The sequence below is a fragment of the Piliocolobus tephrosceles genome, chromosome 19, assembly GCF_002776525.5.
Source record: "Piliocolobus tephrosceles isolate RC106 chromosome 19, ASM277652v3, whole genome shotgun sequence".
NCBI classification, from domain to species: Eukaryota; Metazoa; Chordata; class Mammalia; order Primates; family Cercopithecidae; genus Piliocolobus; species Piliocolobus tephrosceles.
In genome coordinates, this window is record NC_045452.1 from 24,871,183 (window position 1) to 24,894,133 (window position 22,951).

Consider the following 22,951-nt stretch of genomic DNA (forward strand, 5'->3'; position numbering starts at 1 on the left):
AAAAAAAAAAAAAAAAAAAAAAAAAAGAATACATACTGTATGATTCCATTTACATAACATTTTAGAAAATGCAAATGATTCTAGAGTGACAAAGAGCAGCGCAGTGGTGGCCTGGAAGAAAGGGGAGCCAGAGGGACCCCAGGTAGCAGGAAGAACCCTCAGAGGGTGGACTTCTCACTCTCGTTTGCGATGACGGCTTAATAGTGGATTCATATGCCAAAACTTATCGCCTGTTCATTATAACTCAATAAAACTGTTTCAAATTTGAAGGTAGAATAACATAAGCCTGCTTACTTTTTATTTTGCCAAGTAAGAATATCCTTTAGAAACTACCAGCTCTTTTCTAACATGGAAAGACAGGACATTTTAAAATGTAAAAGGTACAATGGTCAAAATTTTATACAGAAAAAGCTCTTCCCAAGAAAGGGCAGTTGCTAACCTTACACACATGAAAACTGCACTGTCCTTATTTTTTCCACGTTGGTGATAACATGATTGCAGACTGTCAACTTCTGAGACTGGCAGGAATGCCCGGAAAGCCAACCAGACCTGAAGGAAGCTCTCCAGGTTCATCTCCATGTCCGACCTGGCAGTTCCTCCTGGAAGGGCAGCACCAGGGATGGCCATGTGCACTGTGGGACCCAGACATCACTTCCCTCCCCTCCTGGAAGTCAAGAAATCACAAGAAGAATGTGGCCCAAAAGGTTCCTGAAGCACTCCTATGCAGCTGAAGAAGGGAACTGCCTTGTTTTCACAAGAGTTGCTCACCCCCACGCCACAGTATCTGTGGTTTGCTGCTGGGACAAGTTCCATAGGTCAACATTAAAAACTCTTCACTGGGATTCCTCCAGGCTAAAGTCCACTGAGCTAAAGCGGAAATCAAATATGAGCTCTCAAGAAGACCACGATGTAGACTGGAATCCTTCTGATATTGCGCCAGAATGCTAACAAAAGCCAAGAGGGAAACTTTGGGTAAAATGACAGTGGAGTGTGCTCCTCCTCACGTGTGGCTGATTTGGTGGGAAGAAGGGCTGAGCAGGGGACAGGCCTGCTCTTAACCCCACCTCCCCATGCAACTGGGGCTCCAGACATGGCCCCAAGCCCCATGTGTCAGACAGGCCCCAAGCACACCCAGAAAATAAGCATGAACTTCACCATTCAAGAAACCAAGCACGCACATGAATCCAGGGCTGCGTCCTGTGCCACAAAGACCCTCGGGCGTGTTTGTGGGGACACCCCAGCCTGTACACCCAAGCTGTGTGCACACACACACTGTCCATGGCCACCATTCAGCCACCTTTGGCTGGAGGCACACGCACACAGTGCACAACCTACCCTCAGCAGGACGCAGCAGGGAGGCGGCCCATGCAGGCTGTGTATGGGGGCTGGGGGTTACTGGAGCAGGGAATTCCAGGGTCTCTGTCCCTGTGCATGGCCTAAAGGGAGAGGCACAAGTTTTAGGGAGATACCACTTCTTGACACCTCAGATTCCTCACCCTGTAGGGAGAGTCACACTGAAAAAAGGGCCCAGGGCAGGGGTCCTACATGTCCCATCTACGGGAATGTTAACATATGAAAGGTCTGGGGGCTTCGGGGAGCACCCCAGCATATCCACACCTAGAGCCTCAGCCTCGCAGCCAGCTAATGCAGCTGCCTCTTCCCTGGCCCAGCCAGAGATCCTTCTTTCTTATCAGCAATCCCCATCCCATCCCAAGCCCCAGTCTCCATCTCACTGGACTTTAGACCAGGACTCCCGCAACTGTGCCCTGACCCTTTAGACTGGAAATTCCATTTAGGTTGCCTCCTGGACTCTCTCTCAGGACCCTGCTTCCAACACTCACATAGTCAAAGGGGACAATGTCCCCCCTCCCAGCCTCGGAGCTGCTCTGGGCCCCAACTGCCAGGAAGCAAGACTGAACACTGCAATGTTTAAGTCACACTGAGCTGAAGCAGCCCAGTTCTTCCTCTATAAAGTGAGCTGACTGCAGAGAAACTGCACCCTGGCATCGAGTCATGTTTCACAATAACTCCAGAGGAGGAGCTCTGCTTCTGACATGAAGTGTGGCGAGCCTTAGAAGGAAACAGAGCTACAAAGTTACCCAATGCAAATATTTAAAGAACAGGCTGCTTTTGGTGCCAGGAGATGGCAGCTTGCAAACCTCCAGTCAGAATAAAGGTTCTGCTTGGTTGGGACTGAGTCAGGATCACAAATGCTATTTCATTGCACCCTCTGTCCACTGAGGAAACAAGGTTTTTTAAAGCAACTTTTCAGGAAGTTACTCTGTCCATTGGGCAGGACCTTAAAAGTTACAACAAGACAGCAAGTGTCTGGTGTGGAAAAACCAGAGAGCATACACATCTACTCAGTCAAGAACTACATATGCATTTCAAATGCCATCCACGTGGCAGTTATTTGGAAATAAGGATGGGACCATGCAATTTTGCCAACAATAAATATACAGACTTGGTGACTTCAAGTGCCTATAATGTCCACCAGACAGAGGCCTTACAGCATGTTCCCCCCACGTTTTCCTCCTCGAGCAAGGCAATTTGATCGCTAAAATAAACAGTGGCCAGGCACGGTGACCCACACCTGTAATCCCTGTGCTCTGGGAAGCCGGGGCAGGAGGATCACTTGAAGCCAGGAGTTCAAGACCAACCTGAGCAACACAATGAGACGTGCCCCCTTCCCTGGTCTCCAGAAAAATTTAAAAATTAGCCAGGTATGAGGCCAGGCGCGGTGGCTCACGCCTGTAATCCCAGCACTTTTGGGAGGCCGAGATGGGTGGATCACAAGGTCAGGAGTTCAAGACCAGCCTGGCCAAGATGCTGAAACCCCGTCTCTACTAAAAATACAAAACTTAGCTGGGCATGGTGGCGCATTACTCGGGAGGCTGAGGCAGGAGAATCGCTTGAACCTGGGGGGCAGAGGTTGCAGTGAACTGAGATCAAGCCACTGCACTCCAGCCTGGCGACAGAGCAAGACTCCACCTCAAAAAAAAAAAAAAAAAAATTGGCCAGGTATGACGGCACACACTTGTAGTTTGGGAGGCCGAGGCAAGAGGATCGTTAAGCCCTGGAGTTGGAGGCTGCAGTGGGCCACAATCACACCGCTGCACTCCAGCCTGGGTGACAGAGTGAGGCCCTGTCTCAATCAGGGGGAAAAAAAAAAAAAAGCAGAGAATAGAGACGGTCCGGGCCAAAATGGACACACTGACTTTGTTGTTGGTATTTCTGATGGTGTCCTCAGGCCTGGCTTACTGAGTTCTATAGCCTCAAGCTGCATGCTGATCAAAACCACACATCACACTTCCTAGGTATGAGGCCTAGGCCCAGCTTTCTCACTTGCAAAACAAAGTTGTCATGAGACTAAGTGTAATCATGCAAGGAAAAATAGGACACCTGGCACAAAATGAGCCTCAAGAAACATTAAATTTTTTTTAAATCATTCTGATAATGATTGTGAAGTCAGAAACCAGTTCAGGGAAGTGAAGGTTAGAAGGGGGCTGCGAGGTTGGCAACAAGCAGAGCCCTAGGCAGGGGGTGATAAGGCCTGGACCCTCCTGCGCACTGAGGCTGGCCTGCCCTCCATACCGGGCTGAGGGTGTTTAATCGTGCTCTGCCTCCTGCGACCAGAATGTAAGATCATGGACTATGCTGTTCCTGTTGTAACTCCATTGCCTAGAACCATGCCTAGCACATGGCAGGCGTTCAAATATTTGCTGAATACGTGAATGGGGATTTGGCCAGGTGCGGTGGCTCACGCCTGTAATCCCAGCACTTTGGGCGGGAGAGGCGGGCGGATCACAAGGTCAGGAGATTGAGATCATCCTGGCTAAAATGGTAAAACCCCGTCTCTACCAAAAATAGAAAAAATTGGCCGGGTGTGGTGGCACGCACCTGTAGGCCCACCTACCGAGAGGCTGAGGCAGGAGAATCGCTTGAACCCAGGAGGCAGAGGTTGTAGTGAGCCAAGATGGTGCCACTGCACTCCAGCCTGGGCGACAGCGAGACTCCATCTCAAAAAATAAATAAATAATAAATAAATAAATAAAAATGAATGGAGATTTATGAATACAATGGAATTGCATACAAAAATGTCTGAGTCCATTTCTAGGGGGAAAGAATCTATTTGCATGAAATTCTGACGTAAATATAAGATCCAAATACAGGTTACCAAAAAATAGCCAGGCATGGTGGCACATGACTGTGGTCCCAGCTATTACCTCACTCGGCGGGCGGAGTGAGACAGAAGAATCACCTGAACCCACGAGGCGGAGGATGCAGTGAGCTGAGATCACACCACTGCACTCCAGCCTGAGCGACAGGGCAAGACTCCGTCTCAAAAAACAAACAAACAAAAATACAGGTGAAGAAACATTGCTGAGTTCCACCCATGTGTCTCAGAACACCAATGACCACCATTAGGTGAGCAGGGCAGTAAAATTACAGAGCAAAATCTAACAGGCCAGAGCTTTCCTGGAAAAGAGGTTTCTCAGGAGCCAGTCCCAAACATATCCAAGGGGAGCCACCAGCCTTCAAGTCTGATGTTTGGATTTCAGAATTAACTTTGAAACTAGAGCCAATCCCAGGTTAAGGAGGGAGCAGAAGGAAGTACAGCAAGTTGATGAATAAAAACAGAAAGTCTTTGGTACCATGACAGTGAGACACATCAATGCTCCCGGAGAACCTGGGGACCCAGCAAAATTCCTTCAGGGACCGTGGATATAGGAACCTTCTTTGCTGCTGCAGGGATTTCAGATATTCTCCCAGTCTGAATCTGGTTTGGATTCTGGGCTCCCAACCTTGCTTCCAGTTTGTAACTCAGCCCAGCCACACCAGCCTCCATCTCCACAACATGCCCTGACGCATGACTCACACAGATGCCAGACAGACAGAAGGGCAGACACCAAAACACAGCAAGAAAAGGGCAACAATAAACATTTTCTGAACTCAAGCCTTTTAAAGGTCAACAAGGTTGCTAGATTCCTAAATAATAGTATTTTTCACATTCAATTATTTAGAAAATCCAGATGACAAAAGGCTACTGTAAATTCAAGTTTTAAAGTAAACTGGTATTTTGTTAATCATAATCACAGTATCCTTTATATATAGTAATGATACAAACAGGAGGAAAGAGGACAGGGTCCCTGGTGAGCGCCCCACCCTCAAGCCTGGACCCAAGGCCCTAAATGAGAACAGGCATTCCTGTTTTCACACCCAAATGTTGCCTTTCAGCCCACCATGCCCCCCTGTCATCCTGTGCCCATACAAACCCCAAATCCCAGACCCCAGGAGCAGAAGAGTGGCAGAGGAGAGAAGTGAGGTAGTCGAGAGGAGTTCAGCTGGGGGCAGCTGGAGAGGAGATCGGCTGCGGAATGGCCAAACCCCAGGAAAAGGTCACCTTCCCACTCCATCCCATCTCCAGCTCCCCATACTGCTGAGAGCCACCTCCATCACTCAATAAAATCCCGCATTCACCACCCTTCAAGTCCAAGTGATCTGATTCTTCCTGGATGCCAGACAATTCAGGATGCTGAACCCAAAAAGGCTGTCACACTGACCCTTAAACCGTTTAACACTTAAGCCATCCCTGGACAGGAGGGCTAAATGAGCACTGTAACAACCCTAGACACTGCTGTGACACCGGAGCCCAAAAGTGCTCACCTTGGCTCCTGTACTTTGCTCACCTGCATGCTCCCCCTCCCATGAGGGGTTTGAGCAAACCTGCCACATCCCTGTCCCAAGTACTTCGAAGGGGTCCAGGGAACTCTCCCATTTCAGTAACATATAAATGCTTTATGTGTGTGTGTATGTGTGTGTATGGAGGCATTAAAAAAATCTATCTACAGACCAGGCACAGTGGCTCACGCCTGTAATCCCAGCACTTTGGGAGGTCGAGGCGGGCAGATCACCTGAGGTCGTGAGTTCAAGACCAGCCTGACCAAGATAGAGAAACCCTGTCTCTACTAAAAATACAAAATTAGCCCAGCGTGGTGGTACATGCCTATAATGCCAGCTACTTGGGAGGCTGAGGGAAGAGAGACACTTGAACCTGGGAGGCAGAGGTTGCGGTGAGACAAGATCATGCCATTGTGCTCCAGCCTGGGCAACAAGAGTGAAACTCCGTTTCAAAAAAAAAAAAGGGCCGGGCGCGGTGGCTCAAGCCTGTAATCCCAGCACTTTGGGAGGCCGAGACGGGTGGATCACAAGGTCAGGAGATCGAGACCATCCTGGCTAGCACGGTGAAACCCCGTCTCTACTAAAAAATACAAAAATCTAGCCGGGCGAGATGGCGGGCACCTATAGTCCCAGCTACTCGGGAGGCTGAGGCAGGATAATGGTGTAAACCCGGGAGGCAGAGCTTGAGCTGAGATCCGGCCACTGCACTCCAGCCCGGGCAACAGAGCGAGACTCTGTCTCAAAAAAAATAATAAAATAAAATAAATTCTGTCTACAAACTATGCCTGGTGGGCACAGCACTGATGGAGCAGTCCCCTGGCAGTCACTCCCTAATTTGCTGGGGAGCCAGGGGCACTGTGGGGGACCCCAGTGCTTTGAAGAGAGAACCCTGAGGTAGACCCAGATCTGAAGATATATTAAGATTCTCTGAGCCTATTTCCTCAACTGTAAAGTGGGAATCAAAGAGTCCCAAGGCAAGATGGTTGGCAGGCTCAGAGGCACCAATGGCTGTGCTACAGTGGAGCTCTCTAAGGGCAATGCCAACCCAAGTGCAGGGCACGCATTCATGCATCCCATCTGCACAACAATCCTACCATGATCCCCATTTCAAAGGTGACGTAGGTATCACAACCAATCTCAGAGCTGGGATTCAAGCCCAGGCAACCTGGCGGCGGAGCTCCTTACCAGTAACAGCTCACCGCAGGCACTTGTAGCCCCACTGGACTGGGCTGGTTCAAGACCAAAACACAGCAGAGGCTTGTCCCTGTACCTCTGCTCCAGAAAGAGGCCCTCCCATGGGGAAAAGCAACCCAGGTTCCAGGTCAGGGCCCCAAAAGCCAGATATCCTGGACAGGAGGATGCACTGGGAGTGGGGAGCAAGGCTTTGCAGCCTTTGTGGGGGCTAGTAATTTGCCAACTCTACCCCAAAAAGAGAACTCCCCTCTCCCACCTGGTACCCCCCACGCGTTCCCAATGGACTGAGTTTGTCTCCACCTCCACCAAGCAAACTGCTAACCTGAGGCTTTCGGAGAGTTTGGAGGATTGGAGGAGGTTTCTCTCGCTACTCACTTCTTTATTTACTTGTAAGAGCTCATGTTATGTTAAACTATTTCTAAATTTCGTGAACCTGCAAGTTCCTAGAAGAGGCAGCAGAGAAAAAAGCATGGGTCAAAAATAGCAATTCTGGAAATGAGCGTACACCCAAAAAACTTCAAGGAAGGTGACTTGTCTGAGCTGTAAGGGGAGGTGATGAGCCAGCCCCAACCCCCACATCAGCAACTTCAGACTCATATTTGCAAGACTAAGAAGAAAAGAGATACATCGAAAAGGAGGCCACGCCTGTAATCCCAGCACTTTGGGAGGCTGAGGCAGGCGGATCACGAGGTCAGGAGAGGGAGACCATCCTGGCTAACACGGTGAAAACCCGTCTCTACTAAAAATACAAAAAAATTAGCAGGGCGAGGTGGCAGGCGCCAGTAGTCCCAGCTACTTGGGAGGCTGAGGCAGGAGAATGGCATGAACCCAGGAGGCGGAGCTTGCAGTGAGCCGAGATCGCACCACTGCACTCCAGCCTGGGAGACAGAGCGAGACTCCGTCTCAAAAAAAAAAAAAGAAAAGAAAATACAAGAAGCATTAAAGAAAATAACAAAGGATAAGACTGGAATTGGCTGGGCATGGTGGCTCAAGCCTGTAATCCCAGCACTTTGGGAGGCCGAGACGGGCGGATCACAAGGTCAGGAGATCGAGACCATCCTGGCTAATACGGTGAAACCCCGTCTCTACTAAAAAATACAAAAAACTAGCTGGGCGAGGTGGCAGGCGCCTGTAGTCCCAGCTACTCGGGAGGCTGAGGCAGGAGAATGGTGTGAACCCGGGAGGCGGAGCTTGCAGTGAGCTGAGATCCGGCCACTGCACTCCAGCCTGGGGGACAGAGCGAGACTCCGTCTCAAAAAAAAAAAAAAAAAAAGACTGGAATTGATTATACCAACCCTTTCACTCAGTCTTCATAAAAGGAGACATACTATGTGGCACCACAGTGATCCAATCACATTAACTTTCTTCCCATGACTTACAGGTGGTCAGTAGTACCCCTCTGGCACACTGGAAGGCCCTGCTTTTGCAGGACTCTCAGGCAAGGCCCAGCTCTAAGCCCCAACAAGCAGCTCCAGGCCTAAGAAGCAGAAGGAACTTGAAGGGAGAGCACGAGCAGCCCTTGCGCCCCGTCCGACCTCGAATAAAGCTTAGGCCAAAGGCTACTAAGGAATTGCGTCTTGTGTTACCAAAAATCCAGTCTCGAAATAAATCAGCCCTATCAGTGCATGCCATGCCATGCCATACCACCCACCCAAGTCTAGGGCAGCTGAGCAGGGATTTCTCAGGGAAATAAAATGGGAAGCTCCAAACGACAAAGGGGAGCTAAGAGCATATGGCTCTGGGCCTGGGAATAACCACCAGCTTGGCTGAAAAACTCTAAGGACGACCTGGGGCTTCCATCCAGCCCCTGCCAGAACCTTCACCACACACACAACCAACAGTTCAGCCAGCTGTCAAGGCAATGGCAACCTAGACATGTTTAGGCATCTGCAGAAACCAGGGCAAAGTACAATTTCCACACTTATGACAGAAATACAGCCCCAAGCAAGCATCAAGCAAAGCATTACTCTAAAATTTTGTTTTACTGACAGAAGCAGTAGGGCTGGGAGGGGAAGCAGGAAGCTGGGCAGCGCCTGGCAGAGCCAGTGCAGTCAGAGGAGCCCTGGAGTGTGGGCACAAAAACCTGCCTGTGCTTGGGAAGCAAGACACTTGTATGCCTGCGCTGTTTCTGACTGTTTCCTCTTATTTCTACCTTCCTGTGTAGTCAAGTCTCTTCATTCTGTTATGAACATCAGCTTTTCTTAGCTGGGATAAGAGGAACCCAGAAGAGCAAGCTTTTGCCCACAGTAAGGCAAGAGAACTAAAAGGGAAACAGCCCCTGGGGGGAGAGGGTGGACATGGTGGAGGCATCGCAGGAATTCAAGGGAGGGGACCCAGGGGTTAGCACTGAGGTCCGCTGGCCCGGCCACTACTCCCCACCTGGAGCCCCTCTCTGTCCCTGCGAAGCACCTTGTCCTTTGCAGATCCTGGCAAATGAGCCACCAGGAAAACAGGACACTGCTCAGTCTGAAAGTGAATACCTAAGGGATAGTGGAGGGTAGGAAAATCAGTCCATGGGGAGGGGACATGGTGACAAGTTCCACAGCAGACCAGAATAGAAAAACAAACAAGCAAACAAGGCGAGTAAGCACCAGTGCTATAAACTTCCCACGTTGCCTTTGAGATGCTTGTCTCTGGAGATGAACAGAGCCAGGAACACCCATGAGAGCAACATCTAGAAGCTAGAGACAACTCCAAAGGCCCACAAGACCCCCAAGGCTGCCTGGCAGAAGAACCCTGCAGTCTTTCCAATATGCATCCCCTAAGTGAGGAAAAGAAAGCTAGAGAAGGTCTGTGAGATACCTACCACGCTGGCTGCGCTGATGGAGGAAGGCGACCATAAGCACGCACCACCTTGGGAATGTGGAACGTTAGCTCCAGGGATTAATAATCAAGTAATAAGGATTTTCTAAAACATCGTTCCTTGCTCATCAAAGTAAAGCAACCAATTCAACTAAAATGATATCCAGAAACTTAGGAAGGAAATGTGACTCATTTAAGAAACCCTCACAGAACTTTCTTATCTCACAGATACTTGGAAGTTCTAAAGGCCAAGGCAAGCACTGTAGAGAGAAAGAATCTCCATTTTTTCACCCAAAAAATCAGAAAAATAAACTTACAAGCAGCAAGACAGGCTTTCAAAAACACTCTTAATGTGTTCATACCCTTTAATACATGGATGAAACTATAAACTGCAAATTCATCTACATTAGCAAAAAAGTGGAAATAACCTAAAATATCCAGCACTGGGGAATGTTTTAATCTTATTATATCAACAGGATAATAAAACCATTAATCATCTTTTTGAAGATGATGGTAAAACATGGAAAATACTTAAGAAAATATTTAAGTGAATCTGAATAATACAATCATAACAATGTCAGTTATTGAAAAGAAAACAGTGAGGTCAGTTCAAGCTTCAGATCTCTCCCATCTACAAACTGGAAGGCATTCAACTAGGCACCCGATCTCACTACCTACAGCTTCCTCACGTTCAAACTAACAACCTCAAAGCGTTGCCTTAAGGAAGGACAGTGACAACGTACCTCTCTCTCTTGCCTCTTCTGAAGCTTCGTACAAAGTCAGCAGGGAATAGGTTACTTGATGAAGATACATAAAAACCACTTCGTGCCGGGCACGGTGGCTCAAGCCTGTAATCCCAGCACTTTGGGAGGCCGAGACGGGCGGATCACGAGGTCAGGAGATCGAGACCATCCTGGCTAACACGGTGAAACCCCATCTCTACTAAAAAATACAAAAAACTAGCCGGGCGAGGTGGCGGGCACCTGTAGTCCCAGCTACTCCGGAGGCTGAGGCAGGAAAATGGCATGACCCTGGGAGGCGGAGCCTGCAGTGAGCCAAGATCGTGCCACTGTACTCCAGCCTGGGTGACAGAGTGAGACTCTGACTCAAAAAAAAAAGAAAAAACACAAATATCTGCTTAATATACCTGAGTAAATGCTCTTATGTGATATCACAATGTTGACAAAATGTGAAGACCTTTCACAATTTTATAAAGTGCCGCGCTCTGAAGCGCGCTCAATTTCTTCTCCCTTGTCTATCTGCTCTTTAACAGCATAAGATGCCTTTTAGAATGCATCTGCCAAAGGTGAGGCACTCCTAAGCCAGGGCCTCTGGAATCTTCCTCCTGTCCCACATGGGATGCATCATGGTGTGGGTGCACCAGCGAGTCACCCGCGGCCTTGACCGCACACCAGCAGCTCTCCCTTTTCTGCCCTTATCTCCCTGCTGTGTAAATGGCTGTAAACTTTCAGATTATCTTAACTAAGTTAGTTACAGATATAAATCCCATTTTAAGCAAAAGACACACATAATCTGCCTCACGTCTATGTTTCTCAGAGGTGGAGGAGAAAGACTTATTATCTTTTAAAGATGTTCACATCTGAGAGCAATTCACAGCTTACTTATTCCAGCCAGACAGAGGAGGTGAAATGAGTGTGGGCTTCAGTAGGCAGAGCACCAGCTCTGATGGTGGTGACCCTCTGAAGGCCACTTAATCTCTCTAAGCTTAGGTTTACTGATGCACCAAGTGGAGAGAACACCATCTTGTTGCAAGAATTAAATGGGCAGGAATGTAAAGCTTCTTGAATGGTTCCTCAGAAAACTTAAGAACACGGGGGCCTCTGCAGACAGCCCCTCACCACTGACTCTACACCCCCCACGCATATCCTCCTTGGTGGCACATGCCCAGACTCCTTATCTGATGACACATTTGCAGGAATAAAGGTCACAATTGCTTAATTAAAGCATCACCACGTGCGAGCTAAGTGGTGAGCAGGCAGCCAGTTCTAGCCAATCAGACAGCTACAGAACCCACTAATAGCAGGCTTGGAGGTCTGTACGGGGCGCACTGCCTGCTCTGTGGTTCCTCTGAAGACCACAATTCACGATCTTGGCACGCTCAGTTGGCGACAACATAATTTAATATAATGAAAGACAAATGCAGTTTAAAATATGAAAATGTTCACAAAGTACGGTTTGGGCATCACTTTACAATAAGAAGATTTCATTTAAACTTCAAAATACTAGCCACAGTTGATCCTATCTAAAGACCACCCTGCAGGTCCAGGCAGAGGCCCCATCACAGGCCTCCCTGGAAGCTCTGGGCTTGGGCTCAGAGGCCCATATGGGGTCTTGGCTGGTGGCCTCAGGCAAAACCAATGACCCCTTCAGCTCTACCTCTCTTTCTCCTCTGAACAATGAATAGGAAACCAAAACAACAAGGTTGTTCTGAAAATGAGAGCTATGGAAAGCTTATTGGTAAAATGCAAATGCCTAGACAACCAAGCTCTTTTTATTTATACTTTTTTAAATTACAAAGTTATTACTTAAATATTAATCTAAAAGTAAAAGGGCAATGGTACAGTTTGGAAAACAAGGAGAAACTTCCCACAATTCTAAAACTGTAACTATCACTGCTGCGTGTTATCTTCACACAATTTCACACAGGTGAGCAGTGCTCACAGCTTTTTTCTAAGTCCTATTTCTCATCACTGAGGGATACCGTACTCCCTTTCAGTCCTGAGTCACTACGTGTAGTGTAGTCAAGCAACATCCCTTGATTCCAGGATCAGGCTTTCTAGAATCATCCCATTAAACTCAGGCAGAGAATCACCAACCCAGAAGAGAGCAAGGCCTCTGCATGGCAGGGCTGCCCTCAAAACCCAGGGAGGATATGACCATCACCAGGCCCTCACCCCAACACACAGGCCAGGTGCCAACAGCAGCTTACAAAAGGTGCTGAGAAGAAGACAGGCTCTGTAAGTGCCACGATACGAGGGGAGTCCATGCAGGGCAGGAGGCTTCCCCCACACCAATAACCCACGCACACACCCGTGACCCCGAGTCACCAAGGAAAGATCCAAAAAGTTTTGGAAGGATTTTTAAATAGAACTGGATAAAATCACTTGGGGCACTTTAAAGGTATAGTTTGCTGGCAAATTCACTTAAGTAGAGTGACAGAGTGACTGCAGGAGCACTGTGACCAGGTACACATGCTGGGCTCCTGGGGTCCATCACCTCATGCTGCCCCGCCAAAATCCTATGAGGCAAGGCGTTCAGTATCCCGGCGCAAAGGACTGCATGTATGGATCCTCCCAAAATTCGTATGTTGAAATTCTGCCCCTCAGTTTGATGGCATTAGGAAGTAGGGCCTTTGGAAGCTAATTAGGCAGGGCCCTCATGAATGGGATTAGTGTTCTTACAACTTTTTTCTTCTAGTTTTTGTTGAGATGGGGTCTCACTATGTTACCCAGGCTGGCCATGAACTCCTGGCATCAAGTGATCCTCCTGCCTCAGCCTCCAAAAGTGCTGGGATTACAGGCATGAGCCACTGTACCCGGCCACTCGTGCCTTTATAAACAGTACCCAGAGCTCTCTCGCCTTCTTTCTGCCATGTGAGGCTACAAGAAGTCAGCAATCCGCAACATGAAAAAGGACCCTCCTCAGAACCCAACCACGTTGTACTCTGATCTCAGCCTTGCAGCCTGCTGAACCGTAAGGAAGAAATTTCTGCTGTTGACAAGCCACTGCATCTTTATTACAGCAGCCCCGACTGACTAGGACACTCAAGTTTTGGAGACACTGAAGCATTTGACCAAAAGCCACACAGTCACCTAGTGATGGAGCTCGAACCCACACCCAAGGGCTATATGACTCCAAAACCATGTTCCTAACCTCCAATACCTTATTGCAAAATTACCTTTCTTCTGCAGGAACTAACTACTAACCTCAAGGATCTGTAAGCATAAACCATAAGGAAAGAGAAACAGCCAGGCACGGTGGCTCATGCCTGAAATCCCAGCACTTTGGGAGGCTAAGGCAGGCGGGCCATTTGAGGTCACGAGTTTGAGACCAGCCTGGCCAACATGGTAAAACCCCATCTCTGCAAAAAATACAAAAATTAGCTGGGCATGATGGTGCATGCCTATACTCCCAGCTACTTGGGAGGCTGAGGCAGGAGAATCGCTGGAACCCGGGAGGTGGAGGTTGCAGTGAGCCGAGATCGCACCACTGCACTCCAGCCTGGGCAACAAGAGCAAAACTCCGCCTCAAAATTTAAGGAAAAAAAAAGAGAAGCAGAACCCACACAGTTACTGCATTCCCAACCAAACACATAAATGCAGTTTAAGAGAATGAGTCAAGGCTGAGGCCACTCCCACTCGAAAAGCCCCTCTCATTGGAGTGGAGCCACTGCTTCCTAGGAACACAGATGGCAATCCTTGAGACTCCCAGGAACAGAGGTGACCTTTGTGAAATTGAGTAACCTGAATTACCCCTGCCCCATCTGCATCCCTGGACTTCTCAACTGACATCTTGCTTCTCTGAAGATCTTCATCCCGGTATTTTAAATACCCAGAAACTGCTCCCCAGTGAACTGTCCTCCAGGAGAATATAAGGCAGGTCACAATCTGAAGCCTTCTCTGCCCCCACCCTCTCACACACACCCCTTGTTCTTTTTTTTTTTTTTTTTTTTTTTTTTTGAGACAATCTCACCTGTCGCCCAGGCTGGAATGCAGTGGTACTATCTTGGCTCACTGCAATCTCTGCTTCCCAGGTTCAAGCAATTCTCTCGCCTCAGCCCCCCAAGTACCTGGGATCACAGTCACAAACCACCACACCCAGCTAATTTTTGTACTTTTAGTAGAGACAGGGTTTTGCTATGTTGGCCAGGCTGGTCTCAAACTCCTGGCCTCAAGTGATCCACCCACCCCAGCTTCCCAAAGTATTGGGATTACAGGTGTGAGCCCTCTCTCTCAGCCACTGCTTGTTCTTCAGAGCTGCGCAGCTCTGCCCAGAATGGTCCTTCCCATCGGCCCCACCTGGACAGCACGTGTGGCTCTCGCACAATACCTCCCAAGTCACCTCCCTGAAGGTCAGCTCTCTGCAGTGTCCTGAGGACAGTGCGACCCGCCCTCCTGTCATGTAGTACTTTGTACACACTCCTACCTGGTACTGCCACAATAAATAGAGATAGTTTCCAGGCCTGCTGCCTATACTGAGCTGCCTTTACAGAGCAGCCACCATCTTTACCTCAAGATTCCAGAGCTGCAGGCAGAGCCAGGGGCACCAGACACGCAGTGGCCAGGACCACTCCCTCTGACCCACCCTGCCCGCTGCCTTCCACCCATAGATACTCCCTCCACAGGAGCCACTGAGATATCCTCCAAACACTCTCAGTCCAGGGAGTGAAATGAAAATAAAAAGCAGGTACTTCCATGGGCAGCTTAATGGAGTGCCCCAGCTGACTGCAACTCTATCAATAGTCACATCACACGTGACATACTAGGAAGACAGGTGGATTCTCCACACACACTCCACACTGAGTGATGCCTACTGTGTGCAGTACTCTCAGCTCCCACGTCTGAGTATTCAAAACATCTTTCAGAAATAGACCAGAAGTATTATTTTAAAAAGTAAAAATAAAAACATCTTTATTATGATTATTTTCATCAGAAATAAGCCACCTAACACCTGTGAAGCTCTAAAGTTCAGTGGTCTTTTTTTTTTTTTTGAGACGGAGTCTCGCTCTGTCGCCCAGGCTGGAGTGCAGCAGCACAATCTCGGCTCACTGCAACCTCCGCCTCCTGGATTCAAGCCATTCTCCTGCCTCAGCCTCCCCAGCAGCTGGGACTACAGGCGCCCGCCACCACGACCAGCTAGTTTTTGTATTTTTAGTAGAGATGGGGTTTCACCATATTGGCCAGGCTGGTCTCAAACTCCTGACCTTGTGATCCGCCCACCTTGGCTTCCCAAAGTGCTGGTTTTATAGGCATGAGTCACCACGCCCGGCCTAAGTTCAGTGTTCTTTTACATATATGAGCTCTTTATACAGCTGAGAATGTATACTCTTTCAATAAACCGAAAAAGTTAGTCCATAAAATCTTAGGAGTCTAGCCAGAAGGCCACAAGAAGCCATTGTTGGACAGTCCTGGCCACTGGCACAATCCACAGCCAACCTTCAAACCCACTCGGCGGCTCTGGGCCCAGGGAGGAGCCTCTTGACTGCAGAAAGCATCACATCTGTGAGGACATATTTGGATAGGACAAGTCAGACATTTGGAATTTTTACTTAACATTTATTTCACAACTATCTCAAGTGCTAAGCAACTGAGAGGTAGTCATTTTAATGTACTCTTTCATCAATAAGCATTAAATAAGTCTGCTCAAAACACTCAAGCCCTACAAACTGTCCCTATGAAAAATGTGGCAAGAAAAAAACAACAAAAACAAATGAGTAGCCTTTTCACATACAGAAAGGTGTTTAGTGATCCAAACTCAGAGAGAAAAACAGTCCTTTCGACAGATGAACAAATAGTTTCCTCTGTGAGTGACACATTCTGGGATATTTGAACTGCCAAATATAACTCATAATGACAACCACCAAGGAAGCAAAGCCTAATGGAAAAGCCCCAGGATGGCAACCAGGAGCCCCAGTTCTGGTCCCAGGACGGCCTCTGGCTGTGTGCTCCATCAACGTGCTGACCAAGCCTGGCCCACTTTCTTCATCACAGGAAGGAATATTGCCACCCATACCACTCCGAAATGTTTTGAGGACCAAAGAATGAGAGGTGGAAGTGTACCTTCTACAAATCCAAGTCAGCATTATTATTAGCTCAAAAATGACCCGGAAAAGAGGATTACAGAATATCACAGGTGAGAGGGAGCTCAGCGATGGAATGATTCAGTTCTTAACCTGGGTTCAGGCCTATGAAGCTGTCCCCCCTTCGTGGGAAGGGGTCACAGCTGCTGTCAGATTTGCAAAAGGTGAAATTCCTCTAAGTTCTTCCATTTACAAATGTGAAAACTGAGACCCGGAGTTTTGTGTGGATTGTCCCAGACCTCAGGGTTAGTCAGGAAAAGGCTGGACAAGAGCCCAAGGCTCCCAGTCTCCATCCATGCTCCTCCCCCTCTGTTATCCCACATTCTTGGGAGGAAAAATAATCATATAAATTTTATCTGGCCCCAGAATACATTCTATAAACCACCACACACGCACTTTCCAAAGGTACAGCAAAATCTCTAGCCTTATGTATCATTTTTAAGGCTTCTTGAGAGATCTTTGATAACTGAAACATCATTTTATTATTTCTTTTCTTTTTCTTTTTCTTTTTCTTTTTTTTGAGACAGAGTCTTGCTCTGCCTGCCAGGCTGGAGTGCAGTGGCGCAATCTCGGCTCACTGCAAGCTCTGCCTCCCAGGTTTACGCCATTCTCCTGCCTCAGCCTCCCGAGTACCTGGGATTTTAGGCGCCTGCCACCATCCCCGACTACTTTTGTATTTTTAGCAGAGACGGGGTTTCACCATATTGGCCAAGCTGGTCTCGAACTCCTGACCTCAAGTGATCCTCCCGCCTCAGCCTCCCACGGTGCTGGGATTACAGGCATGAGAACTGCGCCCAGCCCCATTTTATTATTTCTATGTTCTCATCTCTGTCTAGTTCAGTGCCTGAAGTCAAGAAACATGCAAATGATTTTTTAAGGATTGAAAATAGGCCGGGTGTGGTAGCTCAAACCTGTAATCCTAGCACTCTGGGAACCCGAGATGGGAGGATCACTTGAGGCCAGGGGTTTGAGACCAGCCTGGCAAAGATGGCAAAAATCCCATCTCTATTTTAAAATACACACATATATATGTGTATATATATATATATATTTATTTATTTATTTTTATTTTTTTAATTGAAAATTAAAAAGACCAGCCAGACACGGTGGCTCACGCCTGTAATCCCAGCACTTTGGGAGGCTGAGGCAGGTGGATTACAAAGGTCAGGAGATCGAGACCATCTTGGTTAACACGGTGAAACCCTGTCTCTACTAAAAATACCAGAAATTAGCCAGGCATGGTGGCGGGCGCCTGTAGTTCCAGCTACCTGGGAGGCTGAGGCAGGAGAATGGCGTGAACCCAGGAGGTGGAGCTTGCAGCGAGCCGAGATCAGGCCACTGCACTCTAGCCTGGGTGACAAAGCAAGTCTCCATCTCAAAAAAAAAAAGAAAAGAAAAAAGACCTTATTCTAGGAAACAAGAAAGACTCTATGATGCTTTAAGTTTTATTAAGCAAACAGATGAACATGCAATTATGAGAATAAACACAATTCAATAGGTAACTTAAGGAAAGATGGTTTTTAATTGTTTTATGTGTGTTTTTCATCAAAATGTCAAAACTTGTGCTCTTTGGTGGCCACTGTCCCTCAAGTAGTTACCCTTGGAACTGCAGAGATACCAAAAAATGATGCATTGTGCAGAATAATTTGAGAATTCTTTGAAGCCTGTCTCCAGTCCACAGACAGAGCATACTCATCTGAATACCAAAATTCTGCAGAAATTCCTACAAAACTAACCCAAGAACCACCACTGGGACACATCTGGAGTCTATCTGGGGCAAGGACGAATGATACTTTCTGGTATATGAGGGATCAGTGCCCTGGCCATAAGGAAAGACTCTACCTGTGGAATGCAAACTGACTTCGTAACTAAGGCATTGCTGCACTGCCCTCAGGTATGCAACTACCATTCCAAACAACCTAACTGGAAAAAAACTAAGCCAGCACTATCGCTCACATGAATGTGGTCATTAATCGCATAATCTGCAGGGTGGCCTCCACAAAGCTGCCATTATAATTTGATGGCAGATAAAGCAGGCCCGAGTCAGCTGGGAGGTTCAGATGAAGGTGGTCAGAGAGCATCTGGTAAATGCCACTACAAACTCTAAACATAAGGTGCCATCACTATTATTAAAGAAACCTTTCGATCTGGTTGACATCCCACAACATCCGGAATCATCCACTGATAACCCCTTCAGAATCAGGAAGCCAGAGCATGGCGCCCTTAACACAGCACGGACTTTCAAGGTATAAAGAAACAAAAGGCAAGGACATTTGTGTGAGGCCAAGGTGGGCAGATCACTTGAGGTCAGGAGTTCCAGATCAGCCTGGCCAACATGGTAAAACCCCATCTCTATTAAAAATACGAAAACTAGCCAGGCAAGGTGGCAGGCACCTGTAACCCCAGCTACTGAGGAGGCTGAGGCAGAGGAATCATTTGAACCCGGAAGGCGGAGACTCTCTCAAAAAAAAGAAAAAAAAAAAAGCAAGGACAAATGCCCTTCTGCTCCCACCCAGAAATGCCTGGCCATCAGAGACGTGGATGGGTACCCAGGATTAGGGAAAAGTCAATGTGATCTCCCTGCGGAATGCTATGTTGGAAAACCCAGATATTATTTTTTTTTAATATATGCATACTTTTAGAGTATTTATTTTTAGACAGAGTCTCTGTCACCCAGGCTAGAGTGCAGTGGCGTGATCTCGGCTCACTGCAACTTCCATCTTCCGGGTTCAAGCAATTATCATGCCACAGCCTCCCAAGTAGCTGAGATTACACATGTGCACCACCATGCCAGATTAATATTTTTTTTTTTTTTGAGACAGAGTTTTGCTCTTGTTGCCTAGGCTGGAGTGCAACAGCCCGATCTCGGCTCACCGCAACCTCCGCCTCCTGGTTTCAAGCAATTCTCCTTCCTCAGCCTCCCGAGTAGCTGGGATTACAGGTGTGAGCACCACCACGCCCGGCTAATTCTGTATTTTTAGTAGGCATGGGGTTTCTCCATGTTGGTCAGGCTGGTCTCGAACTCCTGACCTCAGGTGATCCGCCCACCTCGGCCTCCCAAAGTGCTGGGATTACAGGCGTGAGGCACCACGCCCAGCCTTAATTTTTGTATCTTTAGTAGAGACGGGGTTTCACCAGGTTGGCCAGGCTGGTCTCTAAGTTCTGACCTCAGGTGATCTGCCTGCCTTGGCCTTCCAAAGTGCTGGGATCCCAGGCATGAGCCACCCCACCCAGCCTAGATTATTTAAATATCACATCACAACTTCATATACATTTGAGATTAAAACTAATAAAGTTCCAAGTCCCAAAGCAACACGAGCTAAGGATACCATTTCCATTCAAACGAGATGTTATTCTTCTCCCAAAAAGCGGTTAAAGAGTGCAGACCTAATCACCCGTCTACTTCTCTGTGTTATGTTACATTCCCAAGTAATAAATATAATCAGCCTAATGGCCACTTTCTTTAAAGCTTTAAGACTACTGTCAAAAGAAAAACACACCACATACCACAGAAATGTTTTTGATGTAGTGGCCTCATATCTCAACCAACATAACCTCACCAAGGAGGCTGCCAAACTCTAGAATTAAGTTTAGGTCCACACAAGTGAAAGTTTTCCAGGTGAATCAAGAGAGATCCAAGTTGCACTGGCACAGCTTCAATGTCTCTATGAAGAGGCTGCATGCAGGCCGGCTCATGAATCAAGTGGAATGACAACATCTTGGGCAAGAACAGGAGGGCTGGCATTCAACACTGCCCACCTGGTCAGCTCCCTTGCCCTGGGCTCCAACCTGGCAATCACAGGAGGGTTAAAGCAGAACTTCAGCACATGGGAATAAATGCAGAGGGAGGCACCGAAAAGGAGGGAAGGAAGAAGGTGTGAGCTCACCATCTGCAGCTGAGGTTCAAACTCTTTGAGATGGTCTCTTGCTTTTCATCAACACAACAAGGCAGTATTTGGTAAACAATAAACAGCCCTGGAGACTCTGAGCAGCCTACTCCCTTAACCACAAAAACACGGGACAGGCAGGGGTAAAACGGGAAGACAGGATCCAGGAATCGTGCACCCACCCTCCCTCAGCCACCCAAGCTGAGAGTGGCATCCCCAGGTCCTGTTAAACCTCAAAGTTGCAGCCGTGTGGGCCCCAAGGCAATAGCACAGCTTGCTCCTCTGACCAACCAACTCCTTCTAAAAAGAAAATCGACTTTCTCTGATGGAGCCGAAATCCACTTAATCAATGAAATTCAACAGCAGCAGCAATCACTACCTCTCAAATCGCGGACCTCTCAGGATGCCTGGTCAGGCTTGAAAGCCCTAGCGGAGTAAGGGAGTTCGGATTTCTGATTCAGTGAGTCTGGGGAAACTCCGACGAGGGTCACAAGGGCAAACCTCCCCAGCCTCTCCTGCTTGGCCCCAGCTCTAGGACGTGCTGCGGTAAGGGCTTTGCTCCCCCCGCCCTCCCCAGACACACACACACACACACACAGAGCCGGGACAGGGAGGGTGGGAAGGAAGGAAATGCAGGCCGCTCATCAAAGCGCCCCAAATCAGCGCATCCGCGTGTGTCCTGCGTCGGCCCCAAGGCCACCCCAGGACCAAGCCCTGCCCTCTCACCGGAGCGTCCCAGCCACGCCTCCCCTCCAGCGCTGCTCCAGCAGCCTCGCCTAACCTCTGCACACCTCGGATTCCCAGCTTCCTCCCAAATCGCGTCCCTCCAAAAGTCGCCCTAGCGCCTTCTGCAGCTGTCTACACCTCCCCCACTCCATTAGCAGCCCTTAACCCCCGACCGCCTGCTCCTGCACTTCTCTCTCCGGCAGGCCCCGGACCCCAGAAAACTGTCCCGCTCCCACAGCGCCGCCCCCACGGGCCCCCGCCCGTTCCCGGAGCCGACCCCACTCGCCCTCCCCAAGATGTCTTCTCCGGGCGCCCCCTGGGCCCCGAGCACTCGCCCCCTCCCACGGAGACAGGAAGTTCCGCGCGGCCCGACCCGCTTCCCTCAGGGCGCGGAGCTCGGCGCTGCGGCCCTAAAAGGGCGCGGGCCCGGCCGCCGACCAGCGCCCCCGCGTCCCGCCCGCGGCGCCCCAACCGTCGCGGCGACCCCTCACCTCGGCGGCCACTCACCTTCCAATCCGCCGCACACTCTGTTCAGGCTGCGACGGCGTCTCCAGCCTCGGCTCCGTCCCGGCTCCCTCTCCCGCTGTTGCTCCGGCAGCGCTGCCCAGCCCTGCCCAGACCCCCCGCGACCGCTTCTGCCGCCAGCCGCGACCGCACCGCCCTCGCCTCTCCCTCTGGGCTCTGTCCATTGGCTGCCGGACACCGAGCCCCGCCCCACAGCCTCCCCGGCGCCCCCGATTGGGCCAACTGAGAAGAGAGGCGGCTCAACCCCCGTGAGCACGAGGGAACGCCCCAGGACGCGCATTGGTGACTTCTCCTGTCAATCAAAGGGGGTGCCTATTTAATGGACTGCGAGGGTGGCGCAGGTTACTCTCCCAAAGCAGTCCGCCGGCGGTGGTCCCTGAGACTCGCTTCCCAGGGCCGGAGTTTTGCGGTTTCATCGGCACCCAGGGGTGGAGGGCGCGGCAGGGCAGCACCGCACCTGACCGGAAGTTCAGGGAAGGTAATCCTACAGTCTTTCAGAAAGTTTCCTCTCCCAAGGGACTCAGAGAAACTAATGTCATTAGGAGCTCCTCCGACTTGCGCCATAAGCGTCATTCCACGTGGACCCGCTTAAAAGGGGGGGTGGGAGGGCGGATGTTGCTGCTCTCTCTAATAAAATACATTTGGATGACAAGGCACCAGGCAAAGTACACGCATTCTTTCCAATTCTCACAGTCACCTTGCATGATAGGGTATTAGCCCCGTTCTGCAGAGGGAGATACTCCTGAAGGAAAATGGAGAGCACGGCCTGAGCACTGTCCTAAGCGCTGTCCAAGCACTGCTTCATGTCATCCAGGCGGAGAAGATGGTGAGAGGACCCCCAGGTGAGGGATTAGCCAGGTAACTTGCTGGGGGTGATGTGGAGTAAAGAAAGTAAATGGCAGAGACAGGATTAGAAACCCAGGTCAGCCCAACCCTTGAGAATAATAATGATGACTGTGTAGCAATATGGGAAAATGCTTAAACTAAAATGTTAAAAGAAAAAGCCAGATACAGCCAGGCATGGTGATATGCACCTGGAATCCCAGCTACTTGGGACGCCGAGGCAGGAGGATCGCTTCAGCCTAGGAGTTTGAGGCCAACCTGGGCCGCATAGCAAGACCCAGTTCTCTAAAAAGTAAAGTAAAAGATAAATAATAGTAAAAGGAAAAACTAGATACAAAATGGTAGAAACTGTAGAATTGCTGCTACATATAGATAGGGACGAGAAATGAGTCCACAAAAAAAACTAGTGATTGTTTACTTTCTAGACTGCTCTGTGGCATTGTCCTTCTGACAATAATTGAGAAAGAAATAA

General features: G+C 49.0%; 1 protein-coding gene across 1 annotated transcript in view; it reads right to left on the minus strand.

The window, feature by feature from the left end:
- Nucleotides 1-21,773, minus strand: part of PACSIN2 (protein kinase C and casein kinase substrate in neurons 2) — a 142,370-nt gene extending 120,597 nt beyond the window's left edge. The window contains exon 1 of the mRNA XM_023221796.3: nt 21,619-21,773. The gene's annotated coding sequence lies outside the window, so the exon portion shown is untranslated. The remainder of the gene's footprint in view (nt 1-21,618) is intronic.
- Nucleotides 21,774-22,951: the final 1,178 nt, after the last annotated feature.